This window comes from Piliocolobus tephrosceles, chromosome 8 (genome assembly GCF_002776525.5).
Source record: "Piliocolobus tephrosceles isolate RC106 chromosome 8, ASM277652v3, whole genome shotgun sequence".
Classification (NCBI taxonomy): domain Eukaryota; kingdom Metazoa; phylum Chordata; class Mammalia; order Primates; family Cercopithecidae; genus Piliocolobus; species Piliocolobus tephrosceles.
Window position 1 is genome coordinate 137946219 of NC_045441.1, and position 8430 is coordinate 137954648.

Genomic DNA, 8430 nt, shown 5'->3' on the forward strand with positions numbered 1-8430 from the left:
AAAAAAAAAAAAAAAAAAAAAAAAAGTGAAATACTGGCTGGATGCAGTGGCTCACGCCTGTAATCCCAGCACTTTGGGAGGCTGAGGCGGGTGGATCACGAGGTCAGGAGATCGAGACCATCCTGGCTAACACAGTGAAATCCCGTCTCTACCAAAGATACAAAAAATTAGCCGGGCGTGGTGGCCCGTGCCTGTAGTCCCAGCTACTTGGGAGGCTGAGGCAGGAGAATCACTTGAACCCAGGTGGCAGAGGTTGCAGTGACCCGAGATTGTGCCACTGCACTCCAGCCTGGGCAACAGAGCGAGACTCTGTCAAAAAAAAAAAAAAAAAGTGAAATATTCCCTTATGTTACAAGGAATTCAAAAGGAGTTTTTGTTTGTTTGTTTGTTTGTTTTTTGAGATGGAGTCTCACTCTGCTGCCCAGGCTGGAGGTGCAGTGGTACGATCTCGGCTTACTGCAAACTCTGCCTCCCGGGTTAACACCATTCTCCTGCCTCAGCCTCCTGAGTAGCTGGGACTACAGGCGCCTGCCACCAAGCCTGGCTACGTTTTTGTGTTTTTAGTAGAGACAGGGTTTCACCATGTTAGCCAGGATGGTCTTCATCTCCTGACCTCATGATCCGCCCGCCTCGGCCTCCCAAAGTGCTGGGATTATAGGCGTGAGCCACCACACCCGGCCTCAAAAGGAGTTTTAACCCAAGTTTTAAAGTTCTGTACAACAAAAAAATATTTTGTAGAAAATTAGAGGGTTTTTCATTTCTGTATATTCAGATGGACATAGCAGTGTGACAAGGAGGTGGTTTTTCCTCTCAGGGTTTTGACAAATGGATCCCTTGCTCTTTTCTTTTTTTTTTTTCTGAGACAGAGTCTCACTCTGTCACCCAGGCTGGAGTGCAGTGGTGCAATCTGGGCTCACTGCAAACTCTGCCTCCTGTGTTCCAGCAATTCTCCTGCCTCAGCCTCCCAAGTAGCTGGCATTACAGGAATGCGCCACCACCCCCGGCTAATTTTTGTATTTTTAGTAGAGAGTGGGTTTCACCATGTTGGCCAGACTGATCTTGAACCCCTGACCTCAGGTGATCCACCTGCCTTGACCTCCCAAGGTGCTAGGATTACAGACATGAACCATCACACCCAGCCATCCCTTACTTTTATAGGAATTGTCATCTTCTTCCCAGGATTTGTTTTTTTTTTTTTAAATAACATATATCACCACACCAGGCATGGTGGCTCACATCTATAATCCCAGCACTTTAGAACAGAAAACGGGTGGATCACTTGAGGTCGGGAGTTCGAGATCAGCCTGGCCAATATAGTGAAACACCATCTCTACTAAAAATATTAAAAAATTAGCGGGGTGTCGGGCGCGGTGGCTCACGTCTGTAATCCCAGCGCTTTGGGAGGCTGAATTGGATGGATCACAAGGTCAGGAGTTCGAGACAAGCCTGGCCAATATGGTGAAACTCCTTCTCTACTTAAAACACAAAAAAATTAGCCAGGTGTGGTGGCAGACACCTGTAGTCCCAACTACTCTGGAGGCTGAGGCAGGAGAATCCCTGGAACCCGGGAGGCAGAGGTTGCAATGAACCGAGATTGCACTGTTGGGCTCCACCCTGAGTGACAGAGCAAGACTCTGTCTAAAAAAAAAATATATATATATATATATGTGTGTGTGTGTGTATATAAAACTTCTTTCTGTATGAAAGTAATATGTAATACAGTCTCACATTTGCTACCCTCTTTTTTTTTTTTTTTTTTTTTTTGATGGGGGCCCCCTCTGTCACCCAGCCTGTAGTACAACAGCACGACCTTGGCTCACCACAACCTCCGCCTCCCAGGTTTAAGCGATTCTCCTGCCTCAGCCTCCAGAGTAGCTGGGATTGCAGATGCCTGCCACCACACCCGGCTAATGTTTTTGTATTTTTGGTAGAGATGGGGTTTTACCATGTTGGCCAGGCTAGTCTGGAACTCCTGACCTCAGGTGATCCATCCCCTCAGCCTCCCAAAGTGCTCAGATTACAGGCGTGAGCCACCGCGCTTGGCCACATTTGCTACCCTCTTGAGTGAAGAAAACTAACACTCTCCATCAAAACAACTTTTCTTATTGACTAGATCTAGCCAGGTATCCAAAAAGAAAGATTCAGGAAACAAGACTAGGAAAATTAAATAATTCATGACTTTAAATCCATCTTACTCACCAAAACATGGCAACTTTCCAGTATTCTTCATGTCCAACTGTTCATCAGTAGGAGGGCTAGTTGTCCTTCTTGTTTTATCTAAGCATCCCTGTTCGCTGATGAATAGCATTCTCCCTTGTTCCATCCATGTAATCAAATCTGGCTTGGAAAAAGCATACCCTGCAAATAGAGTCCACACAGACTTTAAGTTTACTGCATACTTTTTTTTTTTTGAGACGGAGTCTTGCTCTGTCGCCCGGGCTGGAGTGCAGTGGCCGGAACTCAGCTCACTGCAAGCTCTGCCTCCCGGGTTTACGCCATCCTCCAGCCTCAGCCTCCGGAGCAGCTGGGACTACAGGTGCCCGCCACCTCGCCCGGCTAGGTTTTTTTGTATTTTTAGTAGAGACGGGGTTTCACTGTGTTAGCCAGGATGGTCTCGATCTCCTGACCTCGTGATCCGCCTGTCTCGGCCTCCCAAAGTGCTGGGATTACAGGCTTGAGCCACCGCGCCTGGCCAGTTTACTGCATACTTAAATAATTTTTTTGGCTAGGTGTGGTGGCTCATGCCTGTAATCTCAGCACTTTGGGAGGCCAAGGCAGGCAGATCTCTTGAGGTCAGGAGTTAGAAATCAGCCTGGCCAACATGGCAAACTCCATCTCTACTAAAAATACAAAAATTAGCTGGGTGTGGTAGCACATGCCTGTAAAACCAGCTACTTGGGAAACTGAAGTGCGAGAATCACTTGAACCTGGGAGATGGAGGCTGTAGTGAGTAGAGATCGTGCCTCTGCACCGCAGCCTGGGCAACAGAGCAAGATTCCGTCTCAAAAAAATTATTTTTAAAAAATTATCATTATTATTTTGTTTTTGAGATAGGGTCTCGCTCTGTCACCCATGCTGGAGTGCAGTGGCACAATCTTGGCTCATTGCAACCTCTGCCTCCCGGGGATCAACTGATCCTCCCACCTCAGCCTCCTGAGTAGCTGGGACTATAGGCACGTGCCACCATGCCCTGCTAATTTTTTATTTTTATAGAGATAGAGTTTTGCCATGTTGCCCAGGCTGGTCTCAAACTCCTGGGCACAAGCAGTCTGCCTGCCGCAGCCTCCCAAAGTGCTGGGAATACAGGGGTGAGCCACTGTACCAAGCCCTGTGACCCTTTTTTTTTTTTTTTTTTTGAGACGGAGTATCACTCTGTCGCCCAGGCTGGAATGCAGTGGTGCGATCTCGGCTCACTGCAGCCTCCACCTCCCAGGTTCAACCAATTCTCCCGCCTCAGCCTCCCAAGTAGCTGGGATTACAGGTGCGCGCCACCATGCCCGGCTAATTTTTGTAATTTTAGTAGACAGGGTTTCACCATGTTGGCCAGGATGGTCTCAAACTCCTGACCTCAAGTGATCCGCCCATCTCAGCCTCCCAAAGTGCTAGAATTACAGGCATGAGCCACCGTGCCTGGCCTCTGTCTCTCTCTTTTACCATTACCCACAATAAAAATCATTTTCATAGTTGACTTTGATTCCTAGAGACATGAAATCAAAGCTAAGTCAAAAAAATGAAAGCTGTTGAAATTACACGAATGACAATAGAATACAGCCTTACCAAGACTGTTTAGTTCAGGCCAGGCACAGTGGCTCCTGCTTGTATACCCAGAACTTTGAAAGGCTGAGGTGGGAGGAATGCTTGAGCCCAGGAGTTTGAGACCAGACTGGGCACCATAGGGAGACCCCATTCCTACAAAAATTTTTAAAATTAGCCAGGTGTGGTGGCATATGCCTGTGGTCCCAGCTACTCAGCAGGCAGAGTTGGGAGGATCACTTGAGCCCAAGAGTTTGAGGCTGCAGTGAGCCGTGATTGTGCCACTACACCCAGCCTTGGAGATAGAGACTCTGTCTTAAAAAAAAAAAAAAAAAAGACTGTTCAGTTTAAATATCCTCTGCAATATTTCACAAATGTTTTTGAGACAGAGTCTTACTCTGTTGCCCATACTGGAATGCAGTGGTGTGATCTTGGCTCACTGAAACCTCTGCCTCCTAGGTTCAAGTGATTCTCCTGTCTCGAGAATAGCTGGGATTACAGGTGCCTCCCGAGTAGCTGGGATTACAGGTGCACGCCACCACGCCTGACTAATTTTTGTATTTTCAGTAGAGTTGGGGGTTTGCCATGTTGGCCAGGCTGGTCTCGAACTCCTGACCTCAGGCAATCCTATTGCCTCAGTCTCCCAAAGTGCTGGGATTACAGGCGTGAACTATTAAATTGTTCATATTTCATATGAACATATTGTGCCTGGCCCAATATTTCATAAAATTAAAGGAAGCAGACAAGTTAAGGATGATGAGCATTTTAAAAAGTGATCATTATGAGAACACTGTGAGTAAAAAGAAAGAAAAGAGAAGAAAAGGAAACTTACAGGGAGTTAAGGAGGGAACTTCAATCACTAAACTTTTCTGATTAGATGGCTCACATCCAATCCTCACTATTGAGGTACCAAAATTCTTTTTTTCTTTTCTTTTTTTTTTGAGACAGAGTCTCACTCTGTCACCCAGGCTGGAGAACAGTGTTGTGATCTCGGCTCACTGCAACCTCCAACTCTCAGGTTCAGGCAATCCTCCCACCTCAGCCTCCTGAGTAGCTAGGATTATAGGTATGTGCCACCACGCTGGCTAATTTTTTTTTTTTTGAGACGCAATCTTGCTCTGTTGCCCAGGCTGGAGTGCTGTGGCACGATCTTGTCTCACTGCAAGCTCTGCCTCCTGGGTCCACACCATTCTCCTGCCTCAGCCTCCCAAGTAGCTGGGACTACAGGCACCCGCCACCACGCCCGACTAATTTTTTGTATTTTTAGTACAGATGGGGTTTCACTATGTTGGCCAGGCTGGTCTCAAACTCCTTACCTCAAGTCATCTGTCCGCCTCAGCCTCCCAAAGTATTGGGATTATAGGCGTGAGCCACCACACCTGGTGTATATCGAGGTACCAACATTCTTGATCAGTGAGGTGATAGAAACAGGAGGTTGTTAAATAACAGTGATTAAGAGGTAGAGAGTAATGCAGTCTAGTGGCGTAAGCCTAAAAGAAGGGTTTTTGCCGGGTGTGGTGGCTAACGCTTGTAAACCCAGCACTTTGGGAGGCCGAGGCGGGCAGATCACCTGAGGTCAGGAGTTCAAGACCACCCTGGCCAACATGGTGAAACCCTGTCTCTACTAAAAATATAAAAATTAGCCAGGTGTGGTAGCACGTGCCTGTAATCTCAGCTACTCAGGAGGCTGAGGCAGGAGAATAGCGTGAACCTGGGAGACTGAGGTTACAGTGAGCCGAGATCATGCTATTGCACTCCATCCTGGGTGACAGAGCGAGACTCCGTCAAAAAAAAAAAGGGGGGGGGGTTTTCATAAATCAGTAGAGGGTCTTAAGAGTGGGCAGCAGGAAGCCTCTTCCTCTGAGCTTTTCGTGGTGTCTGCTACAGCTCAGCCCTCACATCAAGGCTTCTTCTCCAAGGGAACTGGGTGCCGCCACTATCAGCAGCACCTCAAGTACTTGTGAAAAATGTAGATCCCTGGGCCTGAGCCCGAACCTGCTAAATCCTAAGTTCTGGGGCCTGGATCTGGATGTTCTATACAGAAAATCATTGGCAGGTAATACCATTTGATTTTTGAAATTTGGAAAAATTAGGCTAAATTTTCCAAGTTCAAGGACACTAATTGTGATACCTCAAAACAACACTGGATCAGCACACAGCTCTCATCTGTCCCACCCTGCTGGCTACTGGGCCTCAGCGTCCTCAGGTTAGCCTCTAAATGAGGGCCTGTCCCAGGTCTCTTTCTGTTCTGTCTATACATTCTCCCTAGATGATCCCAAACCAGCCCCACAGTTTAAAATACCATCACTATAACATCTTCCAATTCTGTAAATCCAGTCCTGACCTTAACATGGAATTCCAGTTTCACATACTTTATGTTTCCATGGAAATGTCTATGAGCATCTCAGATGTAATGTGGCCCAAATGTGCGACCTCCCGACCCTTCCTGCTGTTGGTGAACAAAGCCACTCGCCATCAGGATACTCAAACCAAAAATCAAGGAGTTGATTCTTTTTTCCACATCCAATCCATCCGCAAAATCTGGGATTCTGCCTCCAAAGCCTATCTGGAGACCACCTTCTTCTGTCTTAATTACTACCTACCTGGTTCAGCTGCCATGAAATCACACCAGAACGGCCAACACTCTTGGCTAGTCTCTCTCCTTCCATTGCTATCCACTATGATTCATTCTCCACATAGCAACCCAAGCAACCATTTTAAAAGTAAATCACTCCCCTCTGTTTAAATCCCCCCATAATCTTCCCCTTGTGTTGAGAATAAAATCCAACTCCTTATCTTGTCCTATGCGGCCCTTCCTGCCTCGGCATCACTTTCTCACCAGCCCTCTGTGCATGTCCTACCACAGGCTCAGTGTGGGTCCCAACAAACTGAGCCCAGGCACTCCTATCCTGGGGCCTTTGCCCTAGTTTTTCTCTGCTTAAAATTCTCTTCCCCCTAATTTCACATGGTTGACTCTTGTCATTCATATCTCACACAACAAAATATAAATCTCCCAAACACGGAATGAGTCCTTCAGGCTAGACTGAGATCACTTATTATAGTGATACCAGCAGAAACAGTTTTAATGAGGCCAGGCATGGTGGTCACGCCTGTAATCCCAGCGCTTTGGGAGGCTGAGGTGAGCGGATCACGAGGTCAGGAGTTGGAGACCAGCCTGGCCAACATGGTGAAACCCCGTCTCTACTAAAAATACAAAAAAAATTAGCTGGGCGAGGTGGCAGGCGCCTGTAGTCCCAGCTACTTAGGAGGCTGAGGCAGGAGAAGGGCGTGAACCCGGGAGGCGGAGCTTGTAGTGAGCCGAGATAGCGCCACTGCACTCCAGCCTGGGCGACAGAGCCAGACTCTGTCTCAAAAAAAAAAAAAAAAAAAAAAATTAGCCGGGTGCGGTGGGTGCCTGTAGTCTCAGCTACTTGGGAGGCTGACACAGGAGAATCACTTGAAGCTGGGAGGCAGAGGTTGCAGTGAGCGGAGATTGCACCACTGCACTCCAGCATGGGTGAGAGTGAGACTCCGTCTCAAAAAAAAAAAAAAAGAAATGGTTTTAATGATACAAGAATGTGTCAGAGTAAGCCAGATAAGCAGCAAGTTATACTTTCCCCAAATTTCTCTTTAATCTTTTTAATCTATTCCTTGAGTATGTGCCTGGAGTTACCTAAGTGTCGCATCCCACTGCTCTCTCCTCCCTTCCTCTACCCAGGCACCTTTTCTTGCCTGTTATATTCACACTGTGCACCATTTTGCATCGCAGCTTATTCTCACTTAAACACTCTGTCCCCTTCATGAAACCAATAGTTCCTTGAAGATGAGAAATTCGTTTTATTCAGGCAACACAATAAGGAGGCATGAAAGTATTAAAGAAATAAAAGAATACACTTTTTTAAAAAACGGGCAATTAGATTACTAATTCTAATTCTGGGAGAAATGGGGGAGGGTTAAGGTGGGAGACTGAGAATTCAGAATATTAATAATACTGAAGGCAAATATACCACCGGATAAAAAGGAATTTCATATTCCCAGGCCATTATAGGAAAGGGAACAGACATTATGAATGTAAACTGGGCCAAGTATCATTTTCAACCAGCCCATGGCTTATACAGGGAAGGAAGCCTGGCACTATTAGGTTGGTTCCTAAAACGTGATTCCTTAGAAGCCCATCTTACCCAGGGAATCAAGGGTCTGGTAATTGGTCTTCATCTCTTGCTTATACATTTGCTTCTGCCACTTCTCCAGGATCTCCCACTCTTGTTCCGAAAAATATAAGGCCACATCATCAAATGTCACAGTTACCTGGAATCACAAATAGTATACACATACATTTTTACTTTACGGCTACTTTGTTTTTCTTTTTTTTCTTTTTCTTTTCTTTTTGAGACGGAGTCTTGCTCTGTGGCCCCAGGCGGGAGTGCAGTGGCCGGATCTCAGCTCACTGCAAGCTCTGCCTCCCGGGTTCACGCCATTCTCCTGGCTCAGTCTCCCGAGTAGCTGGGACTACAGGCGCCCGCCACCTCGCCCAGCTAGTTTGTTGTATTTTTTAGTAGAGACGGGGTTTCACCGTGTTAGCCAGGATGGTCTCGATCTCCTGACCTCGTGATCCGCCCGCCTCGGCCTCCCAAAGTGCTGGGATTACAGGCTTGAGCCACCGCACCCGGCCAGCTA

General features: G+C 46.9%; 1 protein-coding gene across 1 annotated transcript in view; it reads right to left on the reverse strand.

The window, feature by feature from the left end:
- The window catches only part of ZNF786 (zinc finger protein 786), a 54300-nt gene that overhangs the window by 32692 nt on the left and 13178 nt on the right, over positions 1 to 8430 (reverse strand). The window contains exons 2-3 of the mRNA XM_026456366.2: positions 7935 to 8061; positions 2200 to 2358 (exon numbers count right to left, since the gene is read on the reverse strand). The gene's annotated coding sequence lies outside the window, so the exon portion shown is untranslated. The remainder of the gene's footprint in view (positions 1 to 2199; positions 2359 to 7934; positions 8062 to 8430) is intronic.